The sequence below is a fragment of the Sus scrofa genome, chromosome X (assembly GCF_054392235.1).
Source record: "Sus scrofa isolate SSC_HxYL_T2T_F1_AM1 chromosome X, Sscrofa_HxYL_maternal_Yorkshire_Landrace_v2.0, whole genome shotgun sequence".
Taxonomy (NCBI): Eukaryota; Metazoa; Chordata; class Mammalia; order Artiodactyla; family Suidae; genus Sus; species Sus scrofa.
Window position 1 is genome coordinate 67022181 of NC_139401.1, and position 24615 is coordinate 67046795.

A 24615-nucleotide genomic window follows, 5' to 3' on the forward strand; every position below is an offset into this window, starting at 1 on the left:
GAAAAAAGAAAATATTTTGGAACTTGATAGCTCTGTGGATGTACTAAATGCCACTAGATTGTTCACTTTAAAGCAGTTATGTGAATTTCACCTCAACTTTCAAAAAAGAAACTGAAAGAGGCACTACAACTAAATGCAATCTGTTATCCTGGATTGGATCTTGGACAAGAGATTTCTTTTCTTTTGCAATAAAGGACATGAGTGGGACAATTGGTAAAATTTGAATAAGGTATGTAGATTAGATAGTAGTGTTGCATTCCTCATTCTGATCATTGTCTTGAAGTTATATTAGAGAATGTCCTTATTTTTAGGAAAAACACTGAAATATTTAGGGGCTGAGGGGCACTATGTCTCCAGTTTGTGGATTCAGAAACAAATGGAGGGAGAGGGAAGATGGAAGTGGGAGGAGAAGGGAGAAAAGGGAAATGATAGGAGTTCCCGTCGTGGCGCAGTGGTTAACGAATCCGACTAGGAACCATGAGGTGGCAGGTTCGATCCCTGCCCTTGCTCAGTGGGTTAATGATCCGGCGTTGCCGTGAGCTGTGGTGTAGGTCGAAGACGCGGCTCGGATCCCACATTGCTGTGGCTCTGGCGTAGGCTGGCGGCTACAGCTCCGATTCGACCGCTAGCCTGGGAACCTCCATATGCCGCGGGAGCGGCCCAAGAAATGGCAAAAAGACAAAAAAAAAAAAAAGAAAGAAAAGGGAAATGATAAAAGAAATGTGGTAAAATATTTACATTAGGGAATCTAGGTGAAAAATATAAGGTAATTATCTATACCACTTTGACTACTTTTTGTAAGTCTAAAATATTTCAAAATAAAATGTTTTGATGCCGTGAGCTGTGGTGTAGATCGGAGACATGGCTCAGATCTGCGTTGCTGTGGCTCTGGCATAGGCTGGTGGTGGCTACAGCTCGGATTAAACCCCTAGCCTGGGAACCTTCATATGCCGCATGTGCAGCCCTATAAAAGGCAAAAAGACAAAAAAAAATGTTTTGATAGGCCAAGGAAATATATGCACCCCTATGTTCAAACAGCATTGATCCCTCCCTATCTTAAACCACTCATAAAACTTGAAATGGAGTTCCTGTTCTGGCTCAGCAGTAATGAACTGGACTAGTATCCATGAGGACGAGGGTTTGATTCCTGGCCCTGCTCAGTGGGTTAAGGATCTGGCATTGCTGTGAGCTGTGGTGTAGGTCACAGACTCCACTCAGATCCCATGTTGCTGTGGCTATGATGTAGCCTGGCAACTGCAGCTCCTATTCAACCCCAAACCTGGGAACTTCCATATGCTGCAGATGCGGCCCTAAAAAAGCAAAACAAAAACAAAAACAAAAAAAATTTAACTTGAAACGGATTAAAAACCTAAATGTAATACATGAAATCATGAAAATTCTAGAAGAAAACAGGCAAAAAGCTCCTTGATGTGGGTCTTAGTAATGTGGAAGTCACATCTAAAGCACAAACAACAAAATTAAAAAATAACAGCCAGGACCACATCAAATTATAAAGCCTCTGCACAGCAAAAGAAACTATCAACAATGTGAAAAAAACCTGTGAATGGGAAAAAATATTTGAAATCATCTAATAAATAGTTAATATCTAAAATATATGGAGGAGATGAAGATGGCAGAGTAGAAGGACTGGAGCTCAACTCCTCTCCTAAAAACAACAAAATTCACAACTAAAGGCTGAGCAATCTGCAACCAAATGGACTGGAAACCTTAAAAAAAGACACTCTACTCCAGAAGACAAAGAGGAGGCCACATCAAGAGGTAGGAGGGGCAATTTCACAATATAAACAACCCCATACCTCCTGGGTGGGAAGCCCCACAGACTGGAAACTAACTGGTTCACAGAGACTCACCTACAGGAGTGAGAGTTCTGAGCCCCACATCAAACTCCCACGTGTGGGGATCTGGCACTGGGAGAAAGAGCCCCTGGAGCATCTGGCATTGAAGGCCAGTGGGGCTTGTGCACAGGAGCTCCACAGTATGGGGGAAATGGAGACTCCATTCTTAAAAGGCACACACAGACTTTCACGTGCACTGGGTCCCAGGGCAGAGCAAAGTCTCCATAGGAAGCTGGGTCAAACCTGACTGCAGTTCTGGGAGGACATCCTGGGAAAACAGGGGTGAATGTTGGCTTGTTGTGAGGGAAGGACATTGGAAGCAAAACTCTCAGGAATATTCAGCAACTGACTTTCCCTGGAGGTGGCCACTTTGGGAAAATCTGACCCCACCCGTCACTCAGTGCTGAGAAGCCCCAGGGCAAACAACTATCCAGGTGGGATCACAGCCCCGCCCCTCAGGAAACAGGCCACCTAAAGACCCCTCAGGCACACAGCTGCCTCTAATCCCATCCAGAGACAAAGCCCCACCCACCAGAGGGGTTAGAATCAGCTCCACCTACCAGGGGGCAGGCACCAGCCCCTCCCATCAGGAAGCCTACAGCAAGCCCCCATACTGACTTCAGCCACAAGGGGGGCAGCCACCAGAAGTAAGAGAGGCTACAACTCTATTATCTGTAAAAAGGTCACCACACCAAAAACCTATCAAAATGAAAAGACAGAGAACTATAACTCAGATGAGGGAGAAAGGAAAAACCCCAGAAAACCAGCTAAGTGATCAGGAGATTCTCAGCCTCCAGGAAAAAGACTTTAGACTGTTGATGCTGAAGATGATGCAAGACATTGGAAATAAACTGGAGGCAAAGATGGATAACTTACAGGAAACACTGACCAAAGAGATACAAGATATAAAACTTAAACAAGAAGAGATGCAAAATACAATAACGGAAATAAAAAATTCACTAGAAGCAGCCAACGGCAGAATACAGGAGGCAGAAGTACAAATAAGCGAGGTGGAGGACAGATTAGTGGAAATCATGGATGCAGAACAGAAAAGAGAGAAAAGATTGAAAACAAATGAAGAGAGTCTCAGAGAACTCTGGGACAACGTTAAATGCACCAACATCCATATTATAGGGGTGCCAGAAGGAGAAGAGAGAGAGAAGGGGACAGAAAAAATATTAGAAGAGATAATAGCTGAAAACGTCCCTAACATGGGGAAGGAACCACTCTCTCAAATCCAGGAAGCACAACGAGTACCATATAAAATAAACCCAAGGAGGAATACACTGAGACATATATTAATCCAACTGACCGAAATTAAAGACAAAGAGAAAATGTTGAAAGCAGCTAGGGAAAAGAAACAAGTAACATACAAGGGAACCCCAACAAGGTTATTGGAAGATTTTTCAGCAGAAACTCTGCAGGCCAGAAGGGAGTGGCATGATATACTTAAGGTGATGAAAGGAAAAAAGCTCCAACCAAGATTACTCTACCCAGCAAGACTCTCATTCAGATTTGAAGGAGAAATCAAAACCTTCACAGATAAGCAAAAGCTGAGAGAATTCAGCAACACTAAACCAGCCTTACAACAAGTACTAAAGGAACTTCTCTAGGCAGAAAAGAAAACACAGCAGCAGGAAACAAAAATTCCACAAATGACAAGGCTCACCAGTAAAGGTATATATACAGTAAAGATACGAAATCAGCCATACACAATTACACTACTAAAATCAGAAATCATGAGAAGAGGTGGGTACAAATGCAGGACACTGGAGATGAACTTGCAATTAAGACAACAACAACTTAAAACAATCTCATATATATATAAATATATATATATATATGTATAGACTCATATAAAAACTTCAGAATAACTGCAAACCAAAACTCTACAATTGATACACAAAGAAAGAAAAATTAACTCAAATACAACACTAAAGATAGTCATCAAACCACAAGAGGAGAGAACAAGAAAAGGGGGAAGAGGGAGTTCCCGTCGTGGCGCAGTGGTTAACGAATCCGACTAGGAACCATGAGGTTGCGGGTTCGGTCCCTGCCCTGGCTCAGTGGGTTAACGATCCGGCGTTGCCATGAGCTGTGGTGTAGGTTGCAGACGCGGCTCGGATCCCATGTTGCTGTGGCTCTGGCGTAGGCCGGTGGCTACAGCTCCGATTCAACCCCTAGCCTGGGAACCTCCATATGCCGCGGGAGCGGCCCAAGAAATAGCAACAACAACAACAACAACAAAAAACAACAACAAAAAAGACAAAAAAAAAAAAAAGAAAGAAAAGGGGGAAGAAAAAAGAGCAACAAAAACAAATCCAAAGCAATTAATAAAATGGCAATAAGAACATACATATCAATAATTACCTTAAATGTTAATGGACTAAACGCCCCAACCAAAAGACATAGACCGGCTAAATGGATACAAAAACAAGACCCATATATATGCTGTCTTCAAGAGACCCACTTCACTTCTAGGGACACATACAAATTGAAAGCGAGAGGATGGAAGAAAATATTTCGTGCAAATGGGGATCAAAAGAAAGCTGGAGTAGCAATACTCATATCAGACAAAATGGACTTTAAAATGAAGAATATTTTAAGAGAAAAAGAAGGTCATTACATAATGATCAAAGGATCAATCCAAGAAGAAGAGATAACAATTTTAAATATCTACACACCCAACATAGGTTCACCACAATATATGAGTCAACTGCTAGCAACCTTAAAAGGACAAATTGACAGTAACACAATCATAGTGAGGGACTTTAACACCCCACTTACAGCAATGGACAGATCATCCTGACAGAAAATCAATAAGGAAACACAGGCCCTGAATGAAGCATTAGACCAGATGGATTAATAGATATTTATAGGACAGTCCATCCAAAAGCAACAGAGTACACATTCTTCTCAAGTGCACATGGATCATTCTCTAAGATTGATCACATCCTGGGCTACAAATCCAACCTTGGTAACTTTAAGAAAATTGAATCATATCAAGCATCTTTTCTGACCACAATGCTATACGACTAAAATCAACAAGAAAAAATCTGCAAAAACACAAACACATGGAGACTAAAAAACATGCTACTAAACAACCAATGGATCACTGAAGAAATCAAAGAGGAAATTAAAAAATACCTATAAGCAAATGACAATGAAGATACGACCCTCAAAAACCTATGGGATGCAGCCAAAGCCGTTCTAAGAGGAAAGTTTTATAGCAATACAAGCCCACCTCAGGAAACAAGAAAAAGCTCAAAGAAACACGCAAACTTTACATCTAAAGCAGCTCAACAGAGAAGAACAGACAAGACCTAAAGTTAGTAGAAGGAAAGAAATCATAAAGACCAGAGCAAATAGAAACAAAGAAAACCATAGAAAAGATAACTGAAACAAAAAGCTGGTTCTTTGAAAAGATCAACAAAATTGATAAACCCCTAGCCAGACTTATCAAGCAAAAAAGAGAGAGGACTCAAATCAATAAAATTAGAAATGAACAAGGAGAAGTAACAATGGACCTATCACAGAAATACAAAGGATCCTAAGAGACTACTATATGCAACTATCTGCCAATAAAACGGAAAACCTAGAAGAAATGGACAAATTCTTAGAAAAGTACAATCTTCCAAGACTAAACCAAGATGAAATAGAAAAGATGAATGGACCCATCACAAGAACTGAAATTGAAACTGTGATTAAAAAACAGACAGTTCTCCAAAGACATACAGATGGCCAAAAAACACATGAAAAGATGTTCAACATCACTCATTATTAGAGAAATGCAAATCAAAACCACGATGAGGTACCACCTTACACCAGCCAGAATGGCCATCATCCAAAAGTCTACAAACAAGAAGTGCTGGAGAGGGTGTGGAGAAAAAGGAACCCTAGTACACTGTCGGTGAGATTGTAAATTGGTGCCGCCACTGTGGAAAACAGTATGGAGATGCCTCAGAAAACTAAACATAGAACTCCTATTTGACCCAGCAATCCCACTCCTGGGCATCTGCCCAGAGAAAACCATGACTCGCAAAGACACATGTACTCCGATGTTCATTGCAGCACTCTTTGCAATAGCCAAGACATGGAAACAACCTAAATGTCCATCGACAGCAGAGTGGATCAAGAAGAGGTGGTACATATATACACAATGGAATATGACTCAGCCATTAAAAAGAACGAAATACCGGCATTCTTAGCAACATGGATGGACCTAGAAACTATCATGCTAGGTGAAGTTATGTGGAATCTGAAAAAAGGACAGACTGAACTTCTTTGCAGAACAGATGCTGACTCACAGACCTTGAAAAACTTATGGTCTCCGGAGGAGACAGTTTGGGGGGGGGTGGGGGGATGTGCTTGGGTTGTGGGATGGAAATCCTGTGAAATCAGATTGTTATGATCATTATACAACTACAGATGTGATAAATTCATTTGAGTAATAAAAAAATAAAGTATATGGTTACATGGGGAAAAAATAAAATAAATAAAATATATGAGGAATTAATACAAGTCAATAGCAAAAAACCAAATAGTCTAATTAAAAAAATAGGCAAAGGACTCAAATATATGTTTTTTTTTTTTTTTCCGAAGAAGATCTATGACTGGCTAACAGGTACATGAAAGATGTTAAATATCACTAGTCATTAAGAAGCTGTAAATTAAAACCACAATGAGGTATCATTTTACGCCTGTTAGAATGGCCATCATAAAACACAAAAGAAGTATGGGCAATGGAGTTCCCTTGTGGTACAGTGGGCTAAGGATCTGGTGTTGTCACTGCAGCAGCCTGGGTCACTGCTGTGGCACAGGCTCGATCCGTGACCAGGGAACGTCCATTTTCCACAGGCATGGCCAAAAAAAGAGAAATGTTGGTGAGGATGCAGAAAAGGGAACACTTGTACACTGTTGGTAGAAATGTAAATTCGTAAAGCCACTATGAAAAACAGTATGGATTTTCCTCAAAAAGTTAAAAACAGAACTACAATATGATCTAGCAATTCTACTTCTGGGAACATATCCAAAGTGAACGAAAACACTAATTTGAAAAGATATCTGCACCTCCACATTCATACCAGCATTATTCCCGATAGCCAATATACAGAAACAACCGATGAGTTCATCAGTGAATGAATGGATAAAGAAGTTGAATAAGAATTCCTGCCATGGTGCAGTGAGATATAGTTAAGTTACTCAGAATCAATTTAACCCCTTCAAGTTTAACCTCTTAAGTTTTGTTAGGCAGAACTAGAGCTGCCTTTGGTCTAGAGCTAATTTGTCCTCACTACTGAGGCAATACTCTTTCTCTTTCTTTGTCTCTTTCTGTCTCTGTTCTCTCTGTATTCAAGTCTCTCTTCTTTGTTATTGTGCCCTATGACTTTTAGCCACTTCAGCCTCCCCGAATTCTCAACTCTTTCACCTAAACTGAGAGATCTATACTTTAGCCAGGCTCACTCTCTCTGAACTGTTATTTCATATATTTTGTCTAGTTTTGTAGCTATTTAAGGCCAAAGAGTAAATCCAGTCTTTGTTATTCCATCATAACCAGAAGCATAAGTCCTTACCATTTTGAAAAAAAATCACTGTATCCACTCTGAAAAAAATAAGTTGTGGAAGGGCAAACATGGAAGCAGGAAGACTAAGCTATCACAGTAATCCAAGTAGAATTTATCATTTAAGGGGGAGGCAATGGTGATGGAGAGAAATAGATTCTGGGTGCATTTTTTATTGTTGTTTGAGAGTGGCAAGTAGGTCTGCTACTTACCACTAAAACTTTAACGCTGTACCTGGCCCATTGTAGATGTTTAATAAACAAAAGGCAATATGTCACTTCCAGTGATTATTAGCTCAAAGATAAATAATATAGGATCACTGTCCACAAGAAACTAACAATCCAGTGCTGAAACAGGGATCTGATTATGTTCCCCTATTGGCTCAAAAGCCTTTTGCTGGCTCCCTGTTAATTACATAATAAAGTCAAAACTCAGTACAAGGTCCTCTTTGATGAACTCCTATTCTTTCTAACCCATCTGCAACTGGACTTCTACTCTGACAACCTCCCACACTCTAACCTTATCAGACAACAAATAAATAGGAGTTGAATGAACAAATAACATTATACAAAAAATACATGCACAGTTCTAATATTTTCTAGTCCTTGATTGTATCCTAGGAAAATACTAAATTCAGAGAAGAAGCATCTTGCACCAAGTCACAGCTATTTTGAATTTTTAACAATCTAGAAGAGATAATTTACCTTAAAACTTGGCTCCCTTTCTTTTTTTTCTAGGACCGCACCCACAGCACATGGAGGTTCCTAGGCTAGGGGTTGAATCACAGCTGCAGCTGCTGGCCTACGCCATAGCTACAGCAACGCAGGATCTGAGCTGCATCTTCGACCTACACTACAGCTCACCGCAATGCCAGATGCTTAACCCACTGAGAGTGGCCAGGGATCAAACCCGCCACCTCATGATTCCTATCAGATTCGCTTCTGCTGAGCCACGAAGGGAACTCCACACTTGGCTCCCTTTCTCAAATGTCCTATTCCTATTAATGGTACTACAATTCTTCCAGTCTTTTAGGTAAAAGTCTCAGGCTCATCTTTGGATACAGGGTTCAGAAACAGATCTCTCATTTATTCCATTTTAATGTGTCTCATTTACACATCCTTCTTCAATGATATTGGGACCATCACATCCAAGATCTCATCCCTTCACACCTGGCTTACCATGACAGATTCCTAGCTGGTCTCCCTTTACTTTTTCCCAGTAGAGCTTATACACAGCTGTTGGGAAAATCTTCCTAAAGCACAGCTTTCATCATGCCACTCTCTTGCTCAATAATCCTCGACAGCTTTCTAGCTGCATCAAGTCAAAACTCTTCAGCTTGGTTTTCAAAATTTTCCATTATCTGCTCTCCTTCTACCAATACAATACTACCTTATTTCCTGTTACTCTCACACTTGTAATTGCCACTACAGTTACACCAATTTCTTCCTCACTCTTCTTGGATCACATCAGGCACATTCCCATCTCTGCACCTTTCTTCATACTGTTGCCTCTTCTTAGAATGTCTTCTCATTATCTCTGTGTCTAAATCTTCCTCTTGTTTAATAAACAACCCTAGTCCCATCTCTTCATCAATTACAGTAACTTTGGCAGCACAAGGTATCTCACATTATAGATAGCTTCCAAAGCACACGGCATAGCCCTGGGCATAAAGAACCCAAATAAATGGGAGTTCCCATTGTGATGCAGTGGAAACCAACTAGTATCCATGAGGATTCGGGTTCGATCCCTGGCCTCGCTCAGTGGGTTGTGGATCCTGCGTTGCTGTGAGCTGTGGTGTAGGTTGCAGATACAACTCGGATCTGGCATTGCTGTGGCTGTGGTGTAGGCTGTCAGCTGTGGCTCTAATTCGACCCCTAGCCTGGGAACCTCCATATGCCACAAGTGCAGGCCTAAAAAGACAAAAACAAACAAACAAAACCAAATGATCAAAAAAATCAAATAGTTTATCTTTAAGGACAATTGGTTAGAGGGTTTTCACACAAAAAGAAAAAAATGAACACTAGTCATTGTCCATTCTCTTACACTTCACAACCCAGTTCGCAAGAAAGCATCCTCTACAGGTAGCAGCTTCACCTGACAGGTTCTCGTAATAACTGATGAATATACAATCTTCAGTTGAAGGGATTCTGGCCTTAATGTAGTGTTACTTTCTCAGGTCATTTTGGGACAAACAAAAAGATTTTTTAATTCCTGCCCATGTGCCTCCCTCAAATCATCAACTGTTCCAGACTGTTCTTAGTATTAGTTTTAGGTGTTGCCAACCATTACTAAAATCCTCTGGTGTCTGTTAAACACACCTTGTGACAAGGCACTATTCAGCCAGAAGGGGGCGGGTAGTAAAGGAGCTGAAGAAACTGAAACAAGTTTTTTAAGCTAAGGGTTTTGAATCTATCTTAGTTCCAACATATACTAATACTTCCTCTAAGAAGAGGAAGGTTATTTTCCAAAGCCTAATTAAATATAGAGAAATTTATGAGGCATCAACCCCCAGAATGCTACACATTAGATGCCTCTCTCGTTAAAGACAACCACTGGAAAAATAAAGAAATTAAAATGTTACACTAGAAAATATTCACTTAATATAAAACAAAGCAGTAAAGGAAGACTAGAGAAACAAAAAAGAGAGAAACATAGAGAAAACAAAAATGAAAATGACAGTTATAATCCAACTACATCAATAATATCATTAAATGTGAATGCATTAAATAATCCAATCAAAAGGCAGTCATTGTCAGATGGATTTTTTTTTTTTTTTTGGCTTTTCACCTTTTCTAGGGCCGCTCCTGCAGCATATGGAGGTTCCCAGGCTAGGGGTCTAATCAGAGCTGTAGCTGCTGGCCTACGCCAGAGCCACAGCAACGTGGGATCCGAGCAGTGTCTGCGACCTACACTGCAGCTCACAGCAACGCCGGATCCTTAACTCACTGAGCAAGGCCTGGGATCGAACCTGCAACCTCATGGTTTTTAGTTGGATTCGTTAACCACTGAGCCACAACTGGAACTCCTGTCAGATGGATTTTAAAAGAGATCCAATGATATGTTAAATTCAGGAGAAACACTTTATTTTTTATTGAAGTATAATTGATCTCCAATATTATATTTCATTCAAGTATACAATATAGTGACACAATATTTTTATAGATTATATTCCATTTAATGTTATCATAAAATGCTGGCTGTAAAATATATCCTTGTAGTTATTTATTTTATACATAGTAGTTTGTGCCTCCTTAATCCACTACCCCTATTTTGCCTCTTCCCCTTCCCGCTCCCCAATAGTAACCACTAGTTTGTAGTAGTAGTGCTATTTTTTGTTTTTGGAAGAGCCTCCATATTGTTTTCCATGTTGCCTGCACCAATTTACATTCCCACCAACAGTGTCCTAGGGTTCCCTTTCCTCCATATCCTCACCAATATTTGTTATTTGTGGTCTTTTTGATGATAGCATTCTGACATGTATGAGGTGACAGCTCATTGTGGTTTTTATTTGCATTTCTCTGATGATTAGTGATGTTGAACACAAAGTCTTTTCATTTGCCTGTTGGCCACCTGTATGTCTTCTTTGGAAAAATGTCTATTCAAGTCTTCTGCTCATTTTTTTGAGTTGTTTATTTATACTAAGTTGTTACTCTCAAGTTGTTATTAATACTATGTAATATGAGCTATGTATATGTTTGGGCTATTAACCCCTTATCAGACATGTAATTTGCAAATATTTTCTCCCATTAAGTAGGTTGTCTTTATGTTTTGTCTATGGTTTCTTTTGCTTAAAGGCAAAAGCTTTTAAGTTTAATTAGGTCCCATTTGTTTATATTTGCTTCTATTTCCTTTGCCTTAGGAGATAGATTTTTTTTAATATCGCTATGATTTATGTCAAAGAGTGTTCTACCTATATTTTCTTCTAAGAGTTTTACAGTTTCCAATCTTACATTTAGGTCTTTAGTCCATTTGGAGTTATTTTTGCATAAGCTATGAGAAAATGTTCCAACTTCATTCTTTTACATGTAGCTGTCCAGTTTTTCCAGTATCACTTACTGAAGAGACTGCCTTTGCCCCATTATATATTCTTCCCTACCTTGTCATAGATTAATTAACCATAAGCACATGAGTTTGTTCCTGGGCTCTCTATTCTGTTCCATTGACATATGTGTCTGTTTTGGTGCCAGTACCATACTCTTGATTGCTGTAAATTTGTAGTATAGTCTGGATGCAGGGAGTGTGACACCTCCAGCTTCTTTTGTTTTTACTCAAAATTGCTTTGGTTATTTGGGCTTTTTTTATGGTCCACATGAATTTTAGTTCTGGGTGCAAAATGTCATGGGTATTTTGATAGGGATTGCATTAAATATATAGATTTCTTTGGATAGTATGGTCATTTTAACAATATTAATCCTTCCAACCAAGGAACATGGGATATCTTTCCATTTTTTGGGCATCATCTTCACTTTCCTTCATAAAAATATTATGGTTTTCAGTGTTTTATGTATAACTGAATGATTTTGTTGTACAGTAGTAATTATTACAACTTTGTAAACCAACTATACTTCAGTAAAACTATTTTTAAAATGTTATAGTTTTCAGAATATAAGTCTTTCACCTCCTTGGTTAAGTTTATTCCCAGGTATTTTACTCTCTACAATGAGATTTTTTTTATGGCTGCACCCATGGCATATGGAAGTTTCCAGCCAGAGATTGAATCTGAGCTTCAACTGTGACCTACACCTCAGCTGTGGCAATGCCAGATCCTTTAACCCTCTGCACCAGGCCAGGGATCAAACCCGTGCATCTGCAGTGACTCAAGACACTGCAGATTGATGCCTAATCCACTGTGCCACAGTGGGAACTCCAAGTTCTGATAGTTTTTCTTTCTTTTTTCTTTTTTCTTCTTTTTTTTTTTTTTTTTTTTTTTTTTTGTCTTTTTGCCTTTTCGAGGGCCACTCCCGAAGCATATGGAGATTCCCAGGCTAGGGGTTTAATCGGAACCGTAGCCACCAGCCTACGCCAGAGCCACAGCAACGCAGGATACTAGCCACGTATGGGACCTACACCACAGCTCACGGCAATGCCGGACCCTTAACCCACTGAGCAAGGCCAGGGATGGAACCCTCAACCTCATGGTTCCTAGTCGGATTCATTAACCACTGTGCCATGACGGGAACTCCCTGATAGTTTTTTGTTGTTGTTGTTGTTGTTGTTGTTTTTTGTCTTTTTGCCATTTCTTGGGCTGCTCCTGCGGCATATGGAGGTTCCCAGGCTAGGGGTCGAATTGGAGCTGTAGCCGTTGGCCTACACTAGAGCCACAGCAACGTGGGATCCGAGCCACATCTGCGACCTACACCACAGCTCACGGCAATGCTGGATCCTTAACCCATTGAGCAAGGCCAGGGATCAAACCCACAACCTCATGGTTCCCAGTCGGATTCATTAACCACTGAGCCAAGATGGGAATTCCTCCCTAATAGTTTTTTTAATGAAGACTGTAATGTTTTCTATATATGGTATCACATCATTGGCAAATAGTGAGTTTTACTTCTTCCCTTCCAACTTGGATGCCTTTTATGTCTTTATTATCTGATTGCTGTGGCTGGGATTTCCAATCTTTTTTTTTTAGGTGGTTGTTTTAATATTGTTTATTAACACAGTAACAAATGCAGACTTAAGTAGTCCACAACATATAACCAATCCACTGGGCAACTCCTAGTCCAGGCCTTACAGTTAACAGCTTAAGGTATTTCACTCCAGGTTTTCACAAGTCCCGATTCAAACCTCTACCTTTTCACAAAAAAGTAGATTGGCATATAAAATAAAATACATAACAACTCATTTCCTACACGATGTCTTAGAGTCACGTGTCCATTTTCTATATATGAGATGACAGTCTCTAAAAGCTGTTAAATATCAGCATTCCCTTACAAGAAGGGAAAACAGATTCCAATTTTTTTAAAACAAAAAAGTCTTGGAAGGACTTTACATAAATGGCCCAATGTGTGTAACCTGTACAAAATTAAGCTGTTTTAAAATTTACAGACTACAAGCAACTGAACCCAAATGTCTATTCTTCTCTGTATTGCATTTCAGCTAATATTGCAGAACTAATGACAGTTTTAAAAGTTGCTATTACCAATTCTGTCTACTGTAGCAAGATAACTTCAGTTACCACAAAATCTTAGGAAATAAGACTGAATAATATCTGTTATAGAAATACCCTCCTCTTTACTAACTTCCACCCTCTCCCACCCTTTCAAAATCATAAGCAGCTCTCTGTGACAGACAAATAATGTAAAGAATTGTGAAAACCCAATTTATCTCTTGGTCCACTGTCCGGCCATTCTGCCATGTTCTGCTCTGTTGGTCATATACTGAGTGGCAATACTTCCCACCAAGGGTTCGGCAGGACTATAGTCTATAAGAAGTGAGCAGACAGAAAGAAGAACTTTGGAGATGGTGAGGGCTGGGCTCCAATTATCTTTCAATTTTTCAAAGCAAATAACCTCTTGACTGTTAATATTACAGTGATAGATTCTTGTCTGAAATGTAACCTTTGGAGGCTTCAAGGGATACGCTGGTGTAAAAGTGATATCAAGGAAGAATACACCACCCTTATACACGGACCCTGGCCCTAGAATGGTTGATCTCCATTCATAGATGTTATCGCCTTTGGGGCCAGCACTGCAGTTAGGCGGAGGGTCTAAAGTGATGTCTGTCAATTCCTTCTGAATGCTCTTGGCGCTGGTGGAGAGGATTTTGGAGTTTTTGCTCATTCTGACTTTACTCTCCTTCTTCTTGGAGGTGTTTGCTTCTTTCTCGGTTTGCTGGTTGGAGGACGAAGATGAGGAGGAGCTGGTGCTGGCCCTCCAATCGTCATCCGACATAGCGAACCCCCCTACCCCACCCCACCCTGCCCCGCAAACAGCCCCTCTCTTTGTGTCTGGCTGCTCCCTGCCTCGGCGGGGGCTTCTGCTGCAGCTTTGGCTGCAGCTGGGCCTGGCCACTCGTGTCTCTCTCAACTGGGAGAGAACTCCAATACTGTGTTAAATAGACCTGGCGAGAGTGTGCTTTTTTTGTCTTGTTCTTGATTTTAGAGGAAAAGCTTTCATGTTTTCACCACTGAGTATGATGTTAATAAATTATGTTGAAATATGTTCCCTCTATGTTCATGGTGACAAGAGTTTTTAATTATGAATGGATGCTGAATTTTGATAAATGCTTTTTCTGCAACTATTGAAATGATCATATGATTTTTATCCTTCATTTTGTTGATGTGGCCTATCATATTGATTGATTTATGGATACCGAACCATCCATGTATTCCTAGAATAAATCCCACTTGATCATGACATTTGATTCTTTTTATACACAGTTGAATTCAGTTTGCTAATATTTTATTGAGGACTTTTGCATCTATATTCATCAGAAATACTCACCTATAACTTTTTTGGTAGTGTCTTATCTGGTTTTGGTATCAGAGTAATAGTGGTCTCATGGAGTTCCCGTTGTGGCTCAGTAGTTGACGAGTCCGACTAAGAACCATGAGGTTGTGGGTTCCATCCCTGGCCTCGCTCAGTGGGTTGGGGATCCCGAGTTGCCGTGAGCTGTGGTGTAGGTCGCAGACGTGGTTCGGATCCCGTGTTGCTGTGGCTGTGGCGTGGGCTGGTAGCTACAGCTCCAATTCAACCCCTAGCCTGAGAATCTCCATATGCTGCGGGAGCGGCCCAAGAAATGGCAAAAAAAAAAAAAAAAAAAAATAGTGGCCTCAGATAATGAATTTTGGGAGTTCCCTCATGGCTCAGTAGGTTAAGGATCTGACTTTGTCACTGCCATGGCTCTGGTTACAGCTGTGGCATGGGTTTGATCCCTGGCCAGGAAACTTCTACATGCTGCATGTGTGGCCAAAAAACACAAAACAACACAAAAAAATAATGAATTTTGGAGTGTCACTCTTCTTCAATTTTGGGGGATATCTTGAGTAGGATAGGTATTAGTTCTTCTTTATGTTTGCTAGAATTCTGTAGTGAAGGCATCTGGTCCAGGACTTTCATTTGCTAGGAGCTTTAATTATTATTGTTATTATTACAAATTCAGTTTCGCTGCTTATTATTGACCAGTTGAGGGTTTTTTTTTATTTCTTCCTAATTCAGTCTTGGAAGGTTGTATGTTTCTAGAAATTTATCCATTTCTTCTATGTTGTCCAATTTGTTAGCATGTAACTAATTTTCTCATAATATTTTGTATATCTGTGATATCAGATTTTATTTCTCCCCTCTCCCTTCTTATTTTGTTTATTTGGGTGCTCTCTTTTTTTTCTCTTCTTGAACTTGGCTAAAGGTTTATCATTTTGTTTATCTTTCAAAACAACTAGCTCTTGGCTTCATTGATCTTTTTTATTGTTTTGGGGGTCTCTATTTTATTTATTTCCTCTCTGATTTATTATTTAATTCCTCTGCTGACTTTGGGCTTTGTTTGTTCTTTTAATAATTTTTTTTACATAGTAAGTTAAGTTCTTTGTTTGAATTTTTTCTTGTTTCTAGAGGTAGTTCTGTACCACTATAAACTTCCATCTTAGAATTGCTTTTGCTTCATCCACAGATTTTCAGAAATTGTGTTTTTATTTTCATTTGTCTCGAGGTATTTTCTGATTTCTTTTTTTATTTCTTCATTGACTCTTTGCTTTTTAATAACATGTTGTTTAGTGTCCACGTGTTTGTGGGGTTTTTTTTTCCCATTTTCCTTCCTATAATTGATTTCTAGTTTCATGCCATTCTGGTAGGAAAAAATATTTGAGATAATTTCTACCCTTTTAAATTTGTTGAGACTTGTTTTGTGGGTTAGCATGTGATCTTGGAGAACATTCCATGTACACTGAAAAAGAATGTACATTCTGCTTTTCTGGAATGGAATGTCCTACAGGTATCTATTAAGTCCAATTAGTCTGATGTGTCATTTAAGTCCACTGTTATTGATTTATTGACTTATCTGCCTAGATAATCTACCCATTGATGTAAGTGGTTGTTAAAGTCCCCTGCTATTGTTGTATCATTGTCAACTCTTCCTGTAAAAAAGAATAGGAATAGAATAGAATTCTTCCTATTGTCTGCTAATATTTGCTTTACTATATTTAGGTGCTCCTATATTAGAGCATATATATTAATGAATGTTATATCCTCTTCTTGCATTTGTCCCTTTATCATTATATAGTGCCCTTCGTCATCTTTAGTATAGAGTTTGTTTTAAAGTCTACTTTGTGTAATATGAGCATTGTTACCTCCAATTTTGTCATTTCCATTTGCATGAAATATTTCTTCCATTTCCTTACTTTCAATCTGTGTGTGCCTTTAGCTCTGAAGTGAGTATCTTGTAAGCAGCATATAGATGGGTCTTGTTTTTTTAATCCAATCAGCCACCCTCTGCCTTTTGATTGGAGCATTCAGTCCATTAACAGTAAAAGTGACAATTGATATGTATACACTTGACACTTAGTTACCTATTTTCTGGTTGTTTTTGTAGTTCTTTGTTATTTTTTTTTTCTTCTTTTAGCTCCCCATTTTTGCTTTAATGACTTTCTTATGTTTGTGTTCCTTTCTCTCTAGTTGTTGTGTATCTGTTGTAGGTTTCTGACTTGTGGCTACCGTGGGGTTCATGTATGTTGGCTTATAACTACATGTGCTTGTTTTAAAATGGTAGTCATTTCAGTACAAACACTTTCTAAAGGATCTACATTTTTAAACTCCCCTTCCCCACATTTTGTGATTTTACTGTCATTTTTACATCTTCATGTTTACCCCTTAACTCTTTGTTGTAGTTATAGTTGATTCCACAATTTTTGTCTTTTAATCTTCATTCTAGCTTATTTAAGTGGTTGATCCATAGCCTTCACTATATATTGCCTTTACTAGTGGGACTTTTTCTTTTCCTATAGATTCTTTTTTCTTATTGTAGCCCTTTTTTTTGCCACTCAGAAATCTCTTAACATTTCCTTTATGGTCACCTTAGTACTGATGAACTCTTTTAATTTTGGCTTGTCTGAGAAGTTCTCTCCTCAAATTCCAAATAATAATCTTACTGGGTAGAGTATCCTATTTGTAAAATTTTCCCTTTCAGCATTTCAAATATATCATGCTTCTCTCCTCTGGCCTGCAAAATTTCTGCAAAAAAATCAGCTTTTGGTCTTATGGGGTTTCCCTTATATACTACCCTTTATTTTTCTCTTGCTGCCTTTAGAATCCTCTCTTTAAATTTTGCCATCTTAATTATGATATGCCTTGTTGTGGTTCTGTTTAGGTCCATCTCATTTGGGACCCTCTGTGCTTCCTGTACCTGGATATGTTTCCTTTTAAGGTTCATGAAGTTGTCAGACATAATTTCATCAAATACATTTTTTACCCCTTTCTCTCTTCTCTTTCTTGGACTCCTTTAATGTGAATGTTATACTGTCTATATTGTCCCAGGTTTCCCTTAAACTGAACTCATTTTTTAAAATTTGTTTTTCCCTTTGCTGTTCTGATTGTGTGATTTTTCCATTATTCTATATTCCAGATCACTTACACATTTTTCTGTATCACCTAGTCTGCTCATAATTCCTTCTAGTGTGCTTTTCTTTTCAGTTATTGTATCCTTCAGCTCTGACTTGTTCTTTTTTATATTTTCTAGTTCTTTTTTAACATTCTCACTGTGTTCATCTTTTCTTTTCCCAAGTTCAGTTAGCGTTTTATGGCTGATTCTTTGACCTCCTTATCTGGTAAATTATTTATCTCTGCTTTATTAGTTGTTTTTTCAGGTTTTGTTGCTGTTGTTATTTTTTCTTTTGAAACAAATTCCTCGTCTTCTGATTTTGTTTAACCTTCTCTGTCTCTACGAAATTAGGTGAAACTATCCCAGTCCTGAAGGGGTGTCCTTATGTGGGGGCATGGCTATATAGTCTGAACATGCTCAGTGGCTTTAGTGGGAAAGCCAATGAAGTGAGCATGGGTCACATCTTCCCCCAGGATGTGATGGCAATTATCAATTTGATAGGGGGTGGTACTAGAGATGGAGGGGCTAGAGCCAGAGCCAAGACTTCTCCTATGTTCAGTGGCTAGCACCAGGGGCAAGGTTAGGTCCCAAGGTGCTAGAGAAAAATCTCTGAGGGTCAAGTCTGAGTTGGTTCTGTTCCCTCTAAGTATGTGCTGTCCCCACTCCTGGCAACAGTACTTTTGCCCCAGAGGAGAGCAGTGCTAGAGCAAAAACTGCTGACCAGGCTCCTGATGTGGGCCACAGCATGTGCTATGATGGTACCAGCACATCAATCAGAGTTCCAGACTGCTCCTGTTCCACACTGGCTTCTGTGAGTGCCAGTAAGGCTGCCCTCACCCCATTCAGATGCAGTACCCAATATAAGTCTGCTCTGTCCCCACCTAGTGGGCACTTTCCTTGGCAACAGCAACCTTCACCCTAGTGGAGAGCTCTGCCAGAGGAGCGAGCAAGGTCTGAGCAAGTGCTCAGCATGAGCTAGTACACACAGTGGGATGGTCCTGGAACATCAGTCAGAGCTACAGACTGCTTCTTATCTGCCACCTCCACAAGTGCCAGTAATGTCTACTCTACCCTCATCCCCTTCAGATGCAATGCTGGTTCGGAGCTGGCTCTGTCCCCCTTAAGTGTACACTCTGCTCAGAAACAGCAGCCTTCATCCTAGTGGGCAACTGCGCCAGAACTAGAGAGTTGGGGCTTGTACTAGGGTGGTTGTGGGAAACCGGCTAAAACCCTAGGTAATTTTAATCTACCTCCTCCACTTCGTTCCTAGGAGGAAGCAAGCATATACATGCTCTTCCAAGTGGCGTCTGGGTTTCCTACAGCTCTCCTGTAAGTCCCACTGGTTTTAAAACCAGCTAAGGAGATTCATCTTCCTGGTGTCAAATCCCAGGGTTGAGATGCCCAATACATGGTTCAAACCCTTCACTCCCCAGGGAGGATCTTCAAGCCCATGATATCCCCTTCCTCTTCTGTGTCTCCTCCTGGGGGTACAGGTCCCAATCTGATTGCTTCTCCTCCCTTCCTAATTGATTCTGTGTGGATATTTCTTTACAACCTTGGTTGTAGAAAAATCTTTCTGCCAGTCTCCAGTTTTGCTTTTTTTTTTTTTTTAATTTTTTTTTTTTAGTGCGAATTGCTCCACATGTAGATATTTTTTCTTCTTAGGACTGCACCTGCAGCATACAGAAGTTCCCAGGCTAGGGGTTGAATCAGAGCTACAGCTGCCAGCCTATACCACAGCCACAGCAATGTGAATCTGAGCAGTATCTGCGACCTACACCACAGCTCATGGTAACGCTGGATCCTTAACCCACTGAGTGAGGCCAGGGGTTGAACCCACATCTTCATGGATACTAGTTGGGTTCCTTACTGCTGAGCCACAATGGGAACTCCCCATATGTATATGTATTTTTGATGTATTCATGTGGGAGTTAAGCTCAGCACCTTCCTACTCCACCATCATGTCTCCTCCTACAGGAGAAACACTAGATCAAAGATATAAATATGTTGAGGAGTTCTTGTCATGGCTCAGCATAAACGAATCTGACTAGCATCCATGAGGACGCAGGTTCGATCCCTGGCCTTCCTCTGTGGGTTAAGGATCCGGCGTTGCTGTGAACTGTGGTTTAGGTCACAGATGTGGTTGGATCCTGCGTTGCTGTGGCCGTGGTGTAGGCCAGCAGCTACAGCTCCGATTTCACCCCTAACCTGAGAACCTCCATATGCCACTGGTGTGCCCTAGAAAAAAGACCAAAAAAAAAAAAAAAGATATAAATATGTTGAAAGTAAAAGGATGGAAACATATATACCATGAAAACAGCAACCATAAGAAAGTTATAATGGCTACATTAATATCAGATACAATAGACTTTAAGAATAAAATGTTGGAGTTCCTGTCATGGCTCAGTGGTTAATGAATCCGACTAGGAACCATGAGGTTGCAGGTTCAATCCCTGGCCTTGCTCAGTGGGTTAAGGATCTGGCGTTGCCATGAGCTATGGTGTAAGTTGCAGACGTGGCTCGGATCTTGTGTTGCTGTGGCTCTGGCGTAGGCTGGTGGCTACAGCTCCGATTAGACCCCTAGCCTGGGAACCTCCATATGCCATGGGAGCGCCCCAAGAAATGGCAAAAAGACAAAAAAAAAAAAAAGAATAAAATGTTATTAACTCTCCCAGAGCTCAGACAATACTAGAAAGCTACAGTGATCAAAACAGTGTGGTATTGGCATAAAAACAGACATATGGATCAATGAACAGAATAGAGAGCCCAGAAATAAACCCATGCACTTATGGTCAATTAATCTTTAACAAAGGAGGCAAGAATATAAAATGGGAAAAAGATAGTCTCTTCAGCAAGTGGTGCTGGGAAAACTAGACAGCTGCATGTAAATCAATGAAATCAGAACACACCCTCACACCAAGCACAAAAATAAACTCAAAATGACTTAAAGACTTAAACATGACATGACACCATAAAACTCCTAGAAGAGAACATAGGCAAAACATCTCTGACATAAATGGTACAAATGTTTTATTAGGCCAGTCTCCCAAGGCAATAGATATAAAAACAAAAATAAACAAATGGGACTTAATCAAAATTAGAAGATTTTGCACAACAAAGGAAACCACAAACAAACTAAAAGACAATCCAGAGAATGGGAGAAATATTTTCAAATGATGCCAATCTCCAATATATACAAACAACTCACAAAACTCAACAATAAGAAAAAACAAACAGCCTAATTGAAAACTGGGTAGATATAAATAGACATTTCTCCAAAGAAGACATACAGATGGCCAGAAAGCACATGAAAAGATGCTCAACATCACTAATTATTAGAGACATATGCAAATCAAAACTACAATGAGGTACCACCTCACGCTAGTCAGAATGACCATGATTAAAAAGTGTACAAATAACAAATGCTGGAGAGGGTATGGAGAAAAGAGAACCCTCCTACATATTGGTGGGAATGTAAATTGGTACATCCACTATGGAAAACAGTATGGAGATTCCTCCGAAAACTAAAACTAGATTTACCATATGATCTAGCAATCTCATTCCTGGGCATATATTTGGACAAAATTCTAATTCAAACAGATACATGCACCCCTATGTTCACTGCAGCACTATTCACAATAGCCAAGACATTGAAACAACCTAAATGTCCATTGACAGATGAATGCATTAAGAAGATGAGGTTCCTATATACAATGGGATATTACTCAGCCATAAAAAAGAATGAAATAATTCCACTTGCAGCAACATGGATGTAACTAGAGATTATCATACAAGTGAAGTAAGTCAGAAAGAGAAAGACAAATACCATATGGTATTACATATGTGGACTCTAAACTATGGCACAAATGAACCTATCTACAAAATAGAAACAGATTCCTAGACATAGATAACAGACTTGTGGTTGCCAAGGGGAGGGGGGAGGGAGTGGGATGGACTGGGGTTAGTAGATGCAAGCTATTACATTTAGAATGAATAAACAAAAAGGTCCTACTGTATAGTAGAGGGAACTATATCCAAGCTCCTTTGGATAGACCATGATGGAATGTATATATTAAAAAAGAATGTATACATATGTATGATTAGTCACTTTGCTGTATAGCAGAAATTAGCACAACATTGTAAATCAACTATACTTTAATTTTAAAATTATAAAAATGAAAAGAATAAAATGTTACTAGAGATAAAAAGGGACATTTTATAATGACAAAGACATTAGGAATATATTTATATAACAATTATAATATATATGCACCTTAACAATAGAGCCCCAAGACATGTGAAGCAAAAATTTACAGAATTGAAGAGAAAAATAAAGAATTCAACAGTAGTTGGGGACTTCAATATTCCATTTTCTGTAATGTTTAGAACAACAGGACAGAAGATCAAAAAGGAAATTAAGGACTTAATACACTACACACAAACTAGACTTAACAGACATCTCTAGCATACCATGTCCAACAACAGAACAATAAACATTCCTCTGAAGGGCACATGGAACATTCTCCAGGATAGACTGTATGCTATGCCTCAGTAAATTTTAAATGATTAAAATTGTACAAACTATATTCTCCAACCACAATGGAGTGCAATTAGAAATTAAGTAACAGAAAAGATTTGGAAGAATTAACAAATACGTGGAAATTAAACAATGCACTCTTGGAGAAGCAAGGGTTTTTTTTTTTTTTTTTGTCCTTTGTCTTTTTGTTGTTGTTGTTGTTGTTGCTATTTCTTGGGCCGCTCCCGCGGCATATGGAGGTTCCCAGGCTAGGGGTCAAATTGGAGCTGTAGCCACCGGCCTACGCCAGAGCCACAGCAACGCTGGATCCGAGCCGCGTCTGCAACCTACACCACAGCTCACGGCAACGCCGGATCGTGAACCCACTGAGCAAGGGCAGGGACCGAACCCGCAACCTCATGGTTCCTAGTCGGATTCGTTAACCACTGCGCCACGACGGGAACTCCAGAAGCAAGGGTTTAAAAGCAGAAATCGCAAAGGAATTTAGAAAATACAATGAGATGCATAAAAATGCAAACATAACATACCAAAACTTATGAAATGCCACTAAAACAGTGCTTACAAGAACTGTACAGACATAAACGCCTACATTAAAAAAGAAACAACTCAAATCAACAATCTAACCTTCCACCTGAAGACACTGGGGAAAAAAGAGCAAACTAAACCCACGGCAAACAGAAGAAAGGAAATAATTAGGATTAGAATGTAAATTTATAAAATAGAGACTGGAAAAACAAAAGAGAAAGTCAATGAAATTAAAAGGTTGATTCTTTGAAAAGCTCAACAAAATGGCCAATCCTTTAGCTAGACTGATGAGGAAAAAAGACAAGACTCAAATTACTAAAATCATAAATAAAAGTGAAAACTTCATTACTTACATTAGAAGTATAAAAAGAGATTGTTAGGGGAGTTCTCTTGTGGCACAGTGTGTTAAGGATCCAGCGTTGTTACTGCAGTGGCTTGGGTTGCTGCTGTGGTGCAGGTTCGATCCCTGGTCCAGGAACTTCTGCATGCTGTAGGTGCAGCCAAAAAAAAAAAAAAAGGAGTTCCCGTTATGGCGCAGTGGTTAACGAATCCGACTAGGAACCATGAGGTTGTGGGTTCGGTCCCTGCCCTTGCTCAGTGGGTTAACGATCCGGCATTGCCGTGAGCTGTGGTGTAGGTTGCAGACGTGGCTCGGATCCAGCGTTGCTGTGGCTCTGGCGTAGGCTGGCGGCTACAGCTCCGATTCAACCCCTAGTTTGGGAACCTCCATATGCTGCGGGAGCGGCCCAAGAAATAGCAAAAAAAAAAAAAAAAAAAAAATAGACAAAAAATAAAAATAAAAAAGATACCAAAAGACAGAAATGATGCTTTAAAAAAAAAAAAAAAAAAGGATTATTAGAGAATGCCATGAAAAAAGTTTAAAACTGTATGGCAACAAATTAGATAACCGAGGTGAAAGAGATAAATTTCTAGAAAGAGACAAAGTAACTAAGTTTACTCAAAAAGAAATAGAAAATATAAATAGACCTAAATAAGAAAAAAGGTTGAAATGGTAATCAAAACACTTTCCACAAGGACAAGTTCCAGACAGAGCTGGCTTCACTAATGAATTCTATCAAATATTTAAGGAAGAGTTAATACCGATTTTTCAGAAATTCCTCCCCCCCAAAAAATAAGAGAGGGGGGAACACTTCCCAGCTCATTCTATGAGATCAGTATTACCCTGATACCAAAACCAGAAATATTACTACAAAAGAAAATTACAGAATCTCTTTTGACTATAGACACACACTAAACACACACATGCTCAGCATCAATCCAGCAATACAATAAAAGAATTATAAACCATGCCCAGGTAGGATTTATCCCAAGAATGTAAAATTGGTTTGACATCTAAAGATCGATTAGTGTAAAACACCATAACAGTAGAATAAAGGACAAAAACCACATTATCATGTCAATAGACACAGAAAATTGATAAAATTCAAAAATGCTTCATGATAAAAAAAATTCAATAAAGTAGGAAAAAGGGGAATTTCCCCAATCTGATAAAGGGCATGTATGAAAAAACCACAGCTAACATAATATTTAACGGTGAAAGACTGAACGTTTTTCCCTAGGTTCAGGAGCAAGACTACTCTTGCCA

General features: G+C 39.4%; 1 pseudogene; it reads right to left on the reverse strand.

Annotated features, from left to right (window-relative positions):
- Positions 1-13740: 13740 nt before the first annotated feature.
- LOC100626899 (ubiquitin-conjugating enzyme E2 E1 pseudogene) lies at positions 13741-14310 on the reverse strand (annotated as a pseudogene).
- Between the last annotated feature and the right edge of the window lie 10305 nt (positions 14311-24615).